Raw genomic sequence first — 13,722 nt, 5'->3', positions numbered from 1 at the left:
ATCGAGCAGTTGTGTGGAATTTGTGTTCAGCAATTGGGAGTACACATCTTCACCAGAGGAGTGGGCAGATATTTGGGAGAATGTCCGGAAGATTTCGATTTGCAATAGGACGCGAGTTATGCAACTGATTGTACTCCACAGGTTTACTTAGCATCGGAGTGGCTTGCTAAACGTAAGACAGGATTTCCCCAGTGTGCCCAAATGTAAAACAGATGTTGGTACTCTACTCATTGCTTGTGGTCATGCCACAAACTTTGTAGGCATTGGGGCGCTATAGTGAGTGCTTGGGAAGGTGTCTTGGGAACCGAGGTCAAGATAGAACTGGTGTCCCTCCTCTTGGGTTCGCCGAATCACCCATCTTTGGGAAGAGATTGTTTAGCATTTTGTGCGAGGAAGAACATTCTGATGAGGTGGGTGTCGGAAAATCCCCCAGGATTCTCGGAGTGATGCAGGTTAGTTAAGGAGCACATACCCCTGAACCTCCTCACAATAATGGTGCACCAGAAAATGGAACTTTTTGATAGGACGTGGAAGCCCTTTTTGAACCATGGAGACATGGGCTTGTTGGCTATTTTGGTCAGGGCCTTTGTGTAACCATTAGCATTGTGTCTGGTATCCCAGATGCCGATGGGAGGAAGAATTCTGAACAAACACGATGCCAGCTACACAATGCCAGCTATCGATACACTAAGGAGCCACTTGGGACCCACAGCCGGAACATAAAGGAGAGCTCAAGCCATACATCTAGCGAAATTATTTCTAAGCTTGATATTAATGTTCCCAGGAATCCAGAGATATGAGCATCAACTGCAAGGTTAAGGTACAGAAGGTCGGGTATTCATGCTGTAATGGGGCGTTCCAATAGCAAGAATAAAAACATAAAATAAATATGCTGAGAGATCAGCTCAAATGGTCAGTTATGTCAAATGCCCAATCCACCATAATCCAAATGAGATATCTGTTTAACATGGAGCAGAGTGCAAGCTAGCGTCCTGCTCAATACAAACCAGTACTCTGTCTCGACAGTGCAGACCACACCAGTCCATGGGGAGATGTGCAGTATATAACAGTGAATTGCTCTGTAAAGCTGGATCAGTTAGTGCTGTGTCCACCACCCCAGTACATTGTTCAGTAAACATTGTATTAGATCACTGCCCAGGGTGGGGAAACTTGCAGCCCATGCTGGAAGTGACAGGATATACAGCCCCCATCCATTTACAGCTTCATACTTACATTGTGCCAAGGGATGTAGAATATCTAGTCAAAAGGTAGGAGGACGTTTACATAAAGTTGAGGAGGCAAGGATCAGACAGGGGTCCAGAAGGTTACAAGTTAGCCAGGAAGGAACTGAAGAATGAACTCAGGAGAGGAAGGAGTGGGCATGAAAAAAACCTTGGTGTGTAGGATTAAGGTAAAATCTAAGACATTATACACTTATGTCAGGAATAAGAGGGCGGCCAGAGTGAGGGTAGGGCTCATCACAGATTGTGGAGGGAATTTGCATCATGAGTGGGAAGAGGTAGGGGAAGTCCTTAATGAATGCTGAGCTTCAGTATTCACTACTGAAAGGGGCAGTGAAGTCTATGGAGACAGCGTGAAACAGGCTGATATGCTAGAACAGGAAGATGTGATGAAAAATTTGAGAAACACAACGATCGACAAATCTCCTTGGCCAGAAGGAATGTCAGCAAGGATGCTCCAGGAAGCGAGGGAACTGATTGCTGCAGGTATAACAATGACCTTTGCATCCTAACTGTCCACTGGAGTCATGCCAGATGAAAGGAGGTTGGTAAATGTTCTTCCCTTGTTCAAGAAATTGAATAGGGATAATCCTGGGAATTATAGAGCAATCAGTCTTACGACAGTGGTGGGCAAAGTATTGGAGAGGATTCTGAAAGACATGATTTACGAATACTTGGAAAAAAACATCATTTGATCGAGAAAGTCAATATGCCTTTGTGAGGGGCAGGTCATGCCTCACGAATCTTATTGAATCATTTGAGATTGTGACAAAACACATTTATGTATGTAGATCAATGGATGTGATGTATATGGATTTAAGCAAGGCGTTTGATAAATTTATGCACTGAAGGCACATTCAGATATTAAGCAGTCATGGGATGCAGGGAAATATGGCTGTCTGGGTTTAGAAGTTCTGGCCCACAGAAGACAGAGGGTGGTAGTTGATGGAAAACATTCAGTCTGGAGTTCTGCGATCACTGGTGTCCCGCAGGATTGGTTTAAGGCCTTTGCTCTTTGCGATTTTTATAAATGGCTTGGATGAGGAAGTGGAACGGTGGGTTAGTACGTTTGCCGATGACACAAATGTTGGTGGAGTTCTGGATAAAGTTGAGATATTTTATAGTTTGCAACAAAACATTCACGGGATTCACAACTGAGCTGATGAGTAGCAGATCGAGTTAAGTCTGAAAAAGGGTGAAGTCATTCACCTTGGAAGGTCGAATTTGAATGTAGAATATTGGGTTAAAGGCAGTATTCTTGGCAGTGTGGACGAACAGAGAGATCTTGAGGTCCATGCCCAGAAATCCCTCAAGTTGCCACCCAGGTTGATGTCAAATCAGCAACAGCGAGGACTGCAGATGCTGTAGATCAGAGTCAAGATTAGAGTCGTGCTGGAAAAGTACAGTAAGTCAGGCAGAATCCAAGTAGCGTATGATGAAGGGCTACTGCCTGAAACATCGATTTTCCTGCTCATCGGATGTTGCCTCACCTGCTCTGCTTTTGCAACACCATCCTAATCTTGACCCAGGTTGAGGTGGTTGTTAAGAAAGTGTATATTGTGTTGGCTTTCACAAACTGGGGAACGGAGTTTCAGAGAAGTGAGGTTATGCTACAGCTCTATAATGCCCGGATTAAATCACTGTTATGAAGTTAAAGGTGTGTTTAGTACATTTTAAGCGAGAGTGAATGTTTTTCTGCACTGAGAGTTTGCAATGTGGGATATAGGTAGATTAATGTTACTTCTGCAATTCTGCAATTCCATCTTACAAAGTAAAATGAACTCACACCAGTGTGTAATTGTTTTAGCCAAGAGCTGAGTCAACAAGAATGGAAACGATGTAGAGGAAATGTAGAATTGTTTTTGTTTTAGCTAAAATTGTATGTCAGAAAGTAGACATTATGGGCAAGTAGATAAGATGTTGTGAGGGGATGAAGTTAAGCTAGATACGCCTGTACAAACAGTAGATATAAACATGTGCTTCCCACTTTTACAAAAACACAGGAACCCCAATTAAAAGGGTCATAGGGATCAGAACGGCCTCGGGAAAGGCACAGATGAAGGGGGTAGATAATGATGAAGAAAGAATATGCCTAACAATGACCTACAGCAGGATGAGGTCAAACAGCCTTGTGAGACCAGAAATAAGCATTTTGTCACAGACAAGGCCGGATAAGGCAAGATGCAAACAGGGGTAATGGGGGCCGGTCTTAGGGAAGTGGACGATGTAAACAGAGGACGGAGCAGTGTAAAACAATAGACATCAAATCATATAAATGTTGTGGATGAATTGAATTTAGTGTGTGTATGTCCTCTGCCTTTACAGACACTGGACATCACACCCACTTGCAAGTGTAAAATAAATGAGACCATTGATTCAGATCTTGTCTCGGACTGAAATTATTGAAGTGAGTGGGCTTTGTTTCTCACAATTGGGGGCTGTCCGGGATTTTTTTCCATCACTGGGGGGAGTGGCTGGCCTTGGACACTGGGAAGACGCGTCCCGTTCCCCATTGAGGAGCGGTCTCGTGTCCTGATTTGGTCTGCTCCCTTGGGCAACTGGTCCGAATCCCACAAGAGAGACATCTGAATCAGACAGTGATAGGAGCTCGATAGACAATACGGCACAAAGGGGCCAGGCAACTCTATGCACAGACCAAAGTAAGAAACCTGACTTTTAAGTATTGCCTTGGTGGCCGGGATTGAGTTTTAGCAGTTAATAAGGGACTAACGAAGGAACTCAATATGGGTTCTGCCGTGGGTGAGGAAAAAGCCTCCGGGAAAACAAAAGAAGGAAAAAGCAATGGAATTGGAGGCGGGGACCCTTACAACATACCTCCAGAGAGTTCTTTGGGAAGGATGTTGTGGAATTGGCAAAATAATACTCGTATTGGGGAAAAAGATGATTAAATATTGTTGCTTCATATGGACGAAGGAATCCATTCTTCGTCCCGCCTCTTTTGGCCAAAATTCAGGTCGGACAAAAACTGGGTTTGTAAATATCTGAATTTATGTGCCAATGAGTGAGTGAGAGAGAGAGAGAGAGAGAGAGAGAGAGAGAGAGAGAGAGAGAGAGAGAGAGAGAATGAAGAGAGCTGTACAGCTGGTAGAAAGTTTAACCCTTTGTGATTGGGTTTGAATGCACATTTGTTTGTTGGTGATTGAATGTTTGCGTTTTATTCCCTGGAGCTTGAGTTCCGGGAGTATTTTGAATCTGATTCTTATTATGGAAACATAACATGATTTCTTTTAAGGTTAAGGATTCTATAGAGATTATAAAAAAAGAATGATAACTCCTGTTCTTCTTACAGGTCATGACTGCCTTACTATCAGTTTCTAACTAATCTCTTTTATCTTTACATGAAAGCGATTTATGGAGGACAGTTGAAGTTTCAGTTCAACATTAGGTTGTAGTAAAAACAAAATCCTATGGTTAATATCTGTGACCTTGGATTCGGCCATTGTTCATGCATTAGAAGTCTTTTTCTTTAAACTTGAAAAGACAAATAATTTTAAGGCAGATCTGATTATTTCAAGACCTATAGTATTGTAATTGAGCAAGGATTGGTCAGCACTACTTAAGAAAACTAATTTTGGATTTAAATTAAGGGACTACAACTGGGTGATTACAGTAGATTTCAAAATTGAGAACTGTATGCATTTTACATTTTGAATATTAAATACTGAATAAATGAATGTAAATATATAAATATATTTACAACTTTGGAACAGGCTTTAAAGTTATTCAAGCATGAATTGATGAATTGGTGTTTGAAGTTATGGGGAGCTAGAAATATTGCAATATTTCTTTTTAAAAAAGGGAAGAACGTAATGACTTATCCCCTTCGGGAGGTACCAATAGGGGACAAAGAGATTGGGTTTGTAAGTGTCCCCCTCAGCAGTGGGGAGGTCAGAACATTTAAAAAAGAAATGAAGGTCCTGGTTGAGGATCCGGTAGGGTTGTCTGAGCAAACTGATCAATTTTTGGGGCGTAGTCTGTATACCTGGGCTGAGTTAATGTCTATTTTGAATATACTATTTACTGGGGAAGAAAGGGGACTTATATGGGGAGCAGCCATTAAAATATGGGACAGGGAACACCCCATTGGAGATGGGGATGCTGGACAGGGAGAGGTGAAGTTTCCCCTCCGAGACCCCCAGTGGGAAAACCAAAATCCGGAGCATAGAGAAGAAATGAAGGAATTGAAAGACCTGATTCTAAAAGGTATAAGAGAGGCAGTTCCGAAGTCACAGAATTTGACTAAAGTCTTTGAAGTTAGACAGGAGAAAGATGAGACTCCTTCAGCTTTGTTTTTTTGCAGAGATTAAGAGACTCAATGTGGAAATATTCTGGAACGAACCCTGAGAACCCAGTGGCACAGGGTCTTTTGAAAGTACATTTTTGTGACAAAGGAATGGCCAGACATACAGAGAAAGATACAGCAAATAGAAGGGTGGAGTGAAAAGCCATTAGATGAATTGTTAAGAGAGGCACAGAAAGTGTTCGTAAAGAGAGAGGATGAGAGACAGAAACAGAAGGTGAAAATGATGGCAGCTGCGGTTGATGGAGGTAGTTAAGAAAAGAATGGAACCAATAGTGAGCAACCGGAGCGGCGGGTAGCAGCATGTAGGACAGAGAGGACAAGGGGGAGCGTTTGATAGAGGGTTCGAGCGACAGGGGCAGAGCTGGAGGTCTCCACAGGCAGGATGCTATTATTTCGGAAAGATAGGGCACTTTAAGCGGGCGTGTACTGCTCTGAAAAGGGAAGAGAGGGCAATTCCGCTTATGAATTTTGATGAAGAATAGGGGTGTCAGGGGTTCCTGCCCCTGGGGACCCACCAGGAACCCTTGATAAACCTGAACGTGGGTCCCTGTAGGGAAGAGGTAGTCTTCCTAGTAGATACGGGGGCAGCACGGTCATCGCTGAATTTTAAACCAAAGAAAGTAGGAATGTCAACACGGTCAATTACTGTTTCGGGGGTAACAAGGGGAAGGATTTACTGTTCCAGTATTTGAACCGATGATGATAGAAGGTCCTAAGGATAGGGTCACAGGGGAACTGCTGTATATCCCCGATATAGGAAGTAACTTTTAGGGAGCGATTTAATTATCCTCTTAGGACTGGGGATTAGAATTCAGGAAAAAGAATTAGTTGTACAAAAGGCAAAGTTGACAGAGGATGTGGAGAGAGAGATAGACCCTATTGTATGGGCTAGGGAAGGGAATTGTGGAAAACTACAGATCCCTCCCCTTGAAGTAATTTTTTTAAAAAAAGGAAAGGGGACTTTGTCTGTAAGTGACAATATCCCATTTCCATAGAAGGTAAACGAGGACTGCAGCCAGTAATTGAGGGATTGATTAGAGATGGACTGTTGGAGCCATGTATGTCTCCTTATAATACCCCAATAATACCAGTGTAGAAATCCGATGGAACTTATCGATTGGTGCAGGATTTGAGAAGATTAAATCGAATAGTACAGATCAGGCACCCAGGGTGCCAAACCCCTCTATGTTATTAAGTGAGATCCCTCATGACCACAAATGGTTTCGTGTGATAGATTTAAAGGATGCCTTTTGGGCTTGTCCCTTGGCAGAGGACGGTAGGAATTTGTTTGCCTTTGAGTGGGAAGACCCTAAGACAGGACATAAACAGCAATACCGGTGGGCTGTGCTTCCCCAGGGGTTTATGGAATCCCCGGATTTATTTGGACAGATGTTAGAACAAATATTGGAGAAATTTAGCAGCCCCGAGGGGACTACCCTGTTGCAGTATGTAGACGACCTCTTAGTAACAGGAAAAAGAAGAGAAAGAGTAGTAGAAGCCACTAACAATTTATTGAATTTCCTGGGTCAGCAGGGACTGAGGGTTTCTAAAAACAAACCACAATATGTGGAGCGAGAAGTGAAGTACTTGGGACATTTAGTTAGTGAGGGAAAGCGAAAGATAAGCCCGGAACGGATAGAGGGAATAGTGGGAATGCCACTGCCCAGCACTAAACGGGAGTTACACAAATTTTTGGGTCTCACTGGTTATTGCAGATTGTGGATTGATTCCTATGCACAGAAGACTAAGAAATTATATCTCAAACTATTAGAGGGGGAACCAAAATGTCTAAGTTGGGATGATGAGGAAAAAGAGATCTGATCCATGCCCCCGTGTTAGCCTTACCTTCCCTAGATAAACCTTTTCACCTCTTTGCTACCGTGGATAAGGGAGTGGTTTTGCGAGTATTAACCCAGAGGTGGGGGAAGGAATTAGTACATGAAGAATTGATTAAACGAGTCTTGGAGTCCCTATTACTTCCCCGACAAATAGCAGTAGTGCATGTAAATGGTCATCAGAAAGGAAATGAACCAGAGGTTAGGGGAAATAGATTAGCTGATGAAGTGGCGAGGGAAGCCGCCCTGAACCCACAAGAAGTGGTGATTCATTCCCTAATACCTACTGTTCCAAGTCCTAGGGAAGCTCCTATATTTACTGAAAGTGAAGAAAAAGAATTGAGAGATTTAGGGGCTGTAAAAACAGCAGACGGGCATTGGATGTTACCTAATGGAAGGAGAATGTTGAACAAAATGATGATGCGAGAAATTATGGCTGTCCTACACCAAGGCAGCCATTGGGGAGTACAAGCAATGTGTGATTTGGTTCTTGGGGAATATGGATGTAAAGGAATATATACAATTGCTAAACAAATATGTGAGGGATGTATCATATGCAGAAAGGTAAATAAGAAAGTCTTGAGAAAACAGACCCCGGGAGGAAGAGACCCAGGATTGAGACCTTTCCAGAGTATACAAGTAGATTATACTGAACTCCCCAGGGTAGGCAGACTAAATTATATGCGAGTCATAGTAGATCATTTATCTGGTTGGGTTGAGGCATACCCCCTAGCTACCGCCACTGCGGGTGGAGTGTCTAAAACAATATTGGAGCACATAATTCCCCGATATGGGCTCGTGAACCATATTGATTCCGACCAAGGAACTGACTTTACCTCTAAAGTGTTACGGGGGGTAATGAAAGGGTTGGGAATTTCCTGGGAGTTCCATATTCCGTGGCACCCGCCATCATCGGGAAGGGTTGAGAGAATGAACCAAACATTCAAACGACGGTTCTATAAATTGATAATAGGAACCAGACTCCCTTGGATCAAATGTTTTCCTATAGCTCTCTTGCGAGTACAAACAGCCCCAAGGAAAGATTTGGGACTATCCCCCTATGAAATCTTATTTGGATTACCTTACTTGGGAACGAATGGAGAATTGCCAAGTCCCGAAACTAAAGATTTGTTTTTAAAGAAGTATATACTAGGTTTGTCCTCCTCTTTGTCTTTCCTCAGGAAACAGGGTTTATTGGCACAGACTCCACCCCTTGAATGCACCATTCATCCCATCTGGCCGGGAGATTGAATCTTAGTAAAATCATGGACAGAGACTAAATTGCAGCCGGACTGGGAAGGGCCGTGCCAGGCTCTTTTGACCGCTGAAACAGCGATAAGGACAGCGGAGAAAGGCTGGACTCACTACACTCGGATCAAAGGGCCAGTGGACCCTCCCGTGGAGAAAGAAGTCTGGACAGCCGAATCAATGCAAGATTCGCTGAAACTCAGGCTGAAGAGACTTTGAGTAACTGATTATACAGTGGCGACGCGAGCGCGGGATTATTTCGGTAAGATTGTATATTCAGCATGATGTTGAGAATACTGGGAATGCTGCTCGAGATATGATGCTAACCCTTTTAGTATTGGGATTTCGTCAAATATCATTTTCATATGTATTATTAACGGTCCCCAAGTCTGATAATCCACAAGTAATAGACGCTGATGTATGCAGCTTATTGTGGGGATGTAGATAATCAGAGACAGTACCGCAGCTCTGAGATACATCTTAAGTCCTATGGGGATAGCCTTGGGGATGGTACTTAGTGTAGTGGTCTCGTCACAGTGCACCGGGCCCCCTTCCAACTAGCTCGCGATTGTCCCGATAAAAAGTGTAACCCAATATACCTAACAATAAGGAAAACCACATGGCACGAAACAATCCTGGGTGGGGCCACCGATGAGATACAATTAAATGAAACATTTGGGATAGAAATGAAAGCAAATGGGAAGGATTTCTTGGGCTGTTGTTTCCGAATTAGTGTAGGACAGGGAAAACGGGTAGAACGACTGGGTAATAAGATACAATCTTTCACCCCTGCGATTATTCTAAAGTAGTAAAACTTATAGAGGTAAAGGACTTGAAACAGACCATTGAAATATAAACTGGGTACGGGGATGCAAATGCCTGGGTTGAATAGGTAAAGTATACTGTGAAAAGTCTGAACAAGAGCAATTGCTATGCATGTGCCTCCGGTCGGCCAGTGGCCCAGGTGGTTCCATTTCCACTCGGGTGGAAGCGAGACAGGAAGGGCATGAAATGTATGATAGCCCTGTACCAGGATGAGACTGCATGGAATGATAGGAATTGTACCTCTCTATCACTGATGTTCCCTCCCTTGGAGAAGAAAGATGTAAAAGCTCCCCCCCTGTTTTCTGCAGCAGTTGGAAATCACACATCGTGTGTAGACGAGGTACAAGTCAGTCGAAAGATTTGGGGAAGCTGAAATTATGTACAGAGATTAAGAATGTAACCGAAATGGAGAAGGGAGGGAACTACTCAGCATTAAAGGTTCCCTGAGCGGATCTGTGGTGGGACTGTGGAGGCAAAATATTGAGACACACGCTACCTCCAGATTGGAGAGGGATATGTGCAATTGTACAATTGGCAATTCCATTTACCCTGGCATTTGAGAAGGAAAAGATAGGAGAGAAAAAGGGAAGGGGTAAGAGATTACTGTTAGACACTTCTTTCGATGACAGGATTTATGTCGATTCGGTAGGAGTCCCTAGGGGGGTACCTGATGAATTCAAGGCTCGTAACCAGATTGCAGCAGGCTTTGTGTCAGCTCTCTTTTGGTGGGTAACAATTAATAAAAATGATCATACCCTGTATACGAGGGCTCACCCAAAGACTGATTGAAACAGCCTTGATGAAACAGGTGCCCCTAAAAGAAAAATGCAGAAGATAACAAATGGTAATTAAAGAAAAGGGGGAAATTGTGGGATATAGGTAAATTAGTGTTACTTCTGCAATTCCATTTTACAAAGTAAAATGAACTCACACCAGTGTGTAATTGTTTTAGCCAAGAGCTGAGTCAACAAGAATGGAAACGATGTGGAGGAAATATATAATTGTTTTTGTATTAGCTAAAACTGTATGTCAGAAGGTAGACATTATGGGCAAGTAGATAAGATGTTGTGAGGGGATGAAGTTAAGCTAGATACGCCTGTACAAACAGTAGATACAAACATGTGCTTCCCACGTTTACAAAAACACAGGAACAAACCCCAATTAAAAGGGTCATAGGGATCCGAACGGCCTCGGGAAAGGCACAGATGAAGGGGGTAGATAATGATGAAGAAAGAATATGCCTAACAATGACCTATAGCAGGGTAAGGTCAAACAGCCTTGTGAGACCAGAAATAAGCATTTTATCACAGACAAGGCCGGATAAGGCAAGATGCAAACAGGGGTAATGGGGGCCGGTCTTAGGGAAGTGGATGATGTAAGCAGGGGAGGGAGCAGTGTAAAACAATAGACATCAAATCATATAAATATTATGTATGAATTGAACCTGGTGTGTACGTCCTCGGCCTTGTAGACAGTGGACATCACACCCACTTGCAAGTGTAAAATAAATGACACTACTGATTCAGATCTTGTCTCGGACTGAAATTATTGAAGTGAGTGGGCTTTGTTTCTCACACCCTTAAGGATTCTGAAGACACGGTCTGAGACGTCTCGGACCCTAGCACCCGGGAGGCAACAAACCATCAGAGAGTCTCGCCCATGTCCACAGAACCGCCTGTCCGTCCCTCTAACTAGAGAGTCTCCTATAACTAGCGCTTTCCTCCTCTCCCCCTTTCCCTTCTGAGTCTCAGAACCACAGACCCCTTCACTGCAGCTTACATCTGCAAGGCTGTCCCCCCCAACAGTTTCCAAAGCCGTATATATATATTTTAGGGGAACGACCACAGGGGAACCCTGCACTGCCTGCTTCTTCCCCTTCCCACCTCTATCTGTTACCCAGATACCTCTGTTCTCCGGCGTAACTATGTCCCTGTAGCTTCTATCAATCACCCTCTCAGCCTCTCGAATAATCCTCAGTTCGTCCAACTCCAGTTCCAGTTCCCTAACTCGTTCGGTGAGGAGCAGGATCTGACTGCATTTCCTGCAGACGAAGTCGGCAGGAGTATCAGTGGTCAACCCTACCTCAAACATCCTGCAGGAGGAACATTCCACCGCCTGCGCTGCCATGACTGTACACTTTGTCTCCAAAAACAAGAACACTGAGTCAATAACACTGAGTCCCTTACCTGTAGACTTTAAAGTTAGGTTAGAGGAGGCCCTACGAAAGTAGGACCTGGGGTCTAGAACACCCACTCAAATACTAATCACTTACCTTCCCGCCCAGCTATGTGCTCCAACCTCACTTCCGCCCAGCTCACGCGGCTGCTACCACTCAAATGACCGTTGGTGATTAAAGGGTGAGGGTTTATACTCACTGTTCTCCTTCCCGGCTGCCCCTCTGCTTGCCGTCACTTCCTCTGCTGCTCCCGCTCTTTCTGTGAAGAGAGAAAGAGAGAAAGAGAGAAAGAAAAAAAACACCGCTGCCCGCTACAGGTAAGTAATTTTAAAACAAACAATATACCTTAGCTGTAGTCTCCCGGGTTCGCTTTTACTCGGCCGCTGCTCCCACTCAAATGCTCCCACTCTGACTGTGTCTCAGAGACGGTCAGAGTGAGGCAGAGTGTGTGATATTGTGCCCCAGAGAGTGTCAGAGAGAGTGTGAAAGTGTCACAGTGTGTTTCAGAGAGTGTCAGAGGGTGTCATAGTGTGTCTGAGTGAGTGGCAGAGCAATTCAGAGAGTGTTACAGAGTGTCTCACAGAGTGTCAGAGTATGTCTCACTGTCAGAGATAGTCAGAGTGTCACAGTGTGCCTAGGGGAGTGTCACAGTGTGTCACAGTCTGTCAGAGAGTGTCACAGTGTGCCTCAGAGAGAGTCAGAGAATGTCACAGAGTTTCATAGTCTGTAAGAGAATGTCATGCTGTGTCATAATGTGTCTCAGAGATGCCACAGAGTCTTACAGTGCGTCTCAGAGAGTGTCAGAAAGTGTCACAGTCTGTCAGAGAGTGTCGCAGTGTGTCACAGAAAATGTCACAGTCTATCACAGTCGGTCAGAGAGTGTCACAGTATATCAGAGAGTGTCACAGTGTGTCTCAGAGAGTGTCACAGTGTCTCAGAATGTCACCATGTGTGAGAGAGTGTCACAGTCGGTCAGAGAGTGTCACAGTGCGTCTCAGAGAGTGTCAGAGAATGTCACCGTGTGTGGTAGTCTGTTGGAGAGTGTCATAGAGTGTCTCAGAAAGTGTCAGAGAGGGTCATAGAGGGTCACAGTGTGTCTCAGATAGACAGAGATAGTCAGAAAGTGTAACAGTGTGTCTCGGAGAATGTCACAGTGTGTCACAGTCTGTAAGAGAAGGTTACAGTATATTACAGAGTGTATCAGAAAGAGTCGGAGAGTGTGACAGTGTATCATACTCTGTCTCAGAGAGTGTCAGGCAGGGTCAGTATTTGTCTCAGAGAATGTCACAGTCTGTGAGAGAGTGTCACAGTGCATCCCAGAGAGTCAGAGAGAGTCAGAGAGTGTCACAGTGCATCTCAGATTGTCAGAGAGTGCCACAGTGTGTCTCAGAGAGTGTGAGAGAGATTCAAAAAATGTCAGTGTGTCTCAGAGAGTGACCGAGTGTCTCAGAGTTACCGAAAGAGACAGAGAGTGTCACATTGTGTCTCAGAGAGTGTCACAGTATGTATCAGAGTGTCAGAGAGGAAAAGTAAGTGTCACAGTGAGTCTCAGAGAGTGTCACAGTGTCTCAGAAAATGTCACCGTGTTTCAGAGAGTGTAACAGTGTGTCAAAGGGTATCACAGTGTGTCAGTGAGAGTGTCAGAGAGAGTCAGAGAGTGCCACAGTGTGTCTCAGAGAGTGTCCGAGAGTGTCATAGTGTGTCTTAATGAGTGTCAGAGCGATTCAGAGTGTGTTACAGCGTGTCTCAGAGATGTTCAAAGAGTGTCACAGCGTGTCTCAGAGTTTCAGAGAGAGAAAGAGAGTGTCACAGTGTCTCAGAGAATTTCACCATGTGTGAGAGAGCGTCTCAGTCAGTCAGAAAGTGTCACAATGTGTCTCGGAGAATCAGAGAATGTCACAGTGTGTCACATTCTGTCAGAGAGTGTCACAGTGTGCCTCAGAGAGTGTCAGAGAATGTCACAGTGTGTCAAAGTCTGTCAGAATGGTGTCATAGTGTGTCTCAGAGAGTGTCAGAGAGGGTCGGAGAGTGTCACAGTGTGTCACAGTCTGTAAGAGAAGGTTACAGTGTATT

Source organism: Chiloscyllium punctatum, chromosome 24 (genome assembly GCF_047496795.1).
Source record: "Chiloscyllium punctatum isolate Juve2018m chromosome 24, sChiPun1.3, whole genome shotgun sequence".
NCBI classification, from domain to species: domain Eukaryota; kingdom Metazoa; phylum Chordata; class Chondrichthyes; order Orectolobiformes; family Hemiscylliidae; genus Chiloscyllium; species Chiloscyllium punctatum.
This window is presented reverse-complemented; position numbering follows the sequence as displayed.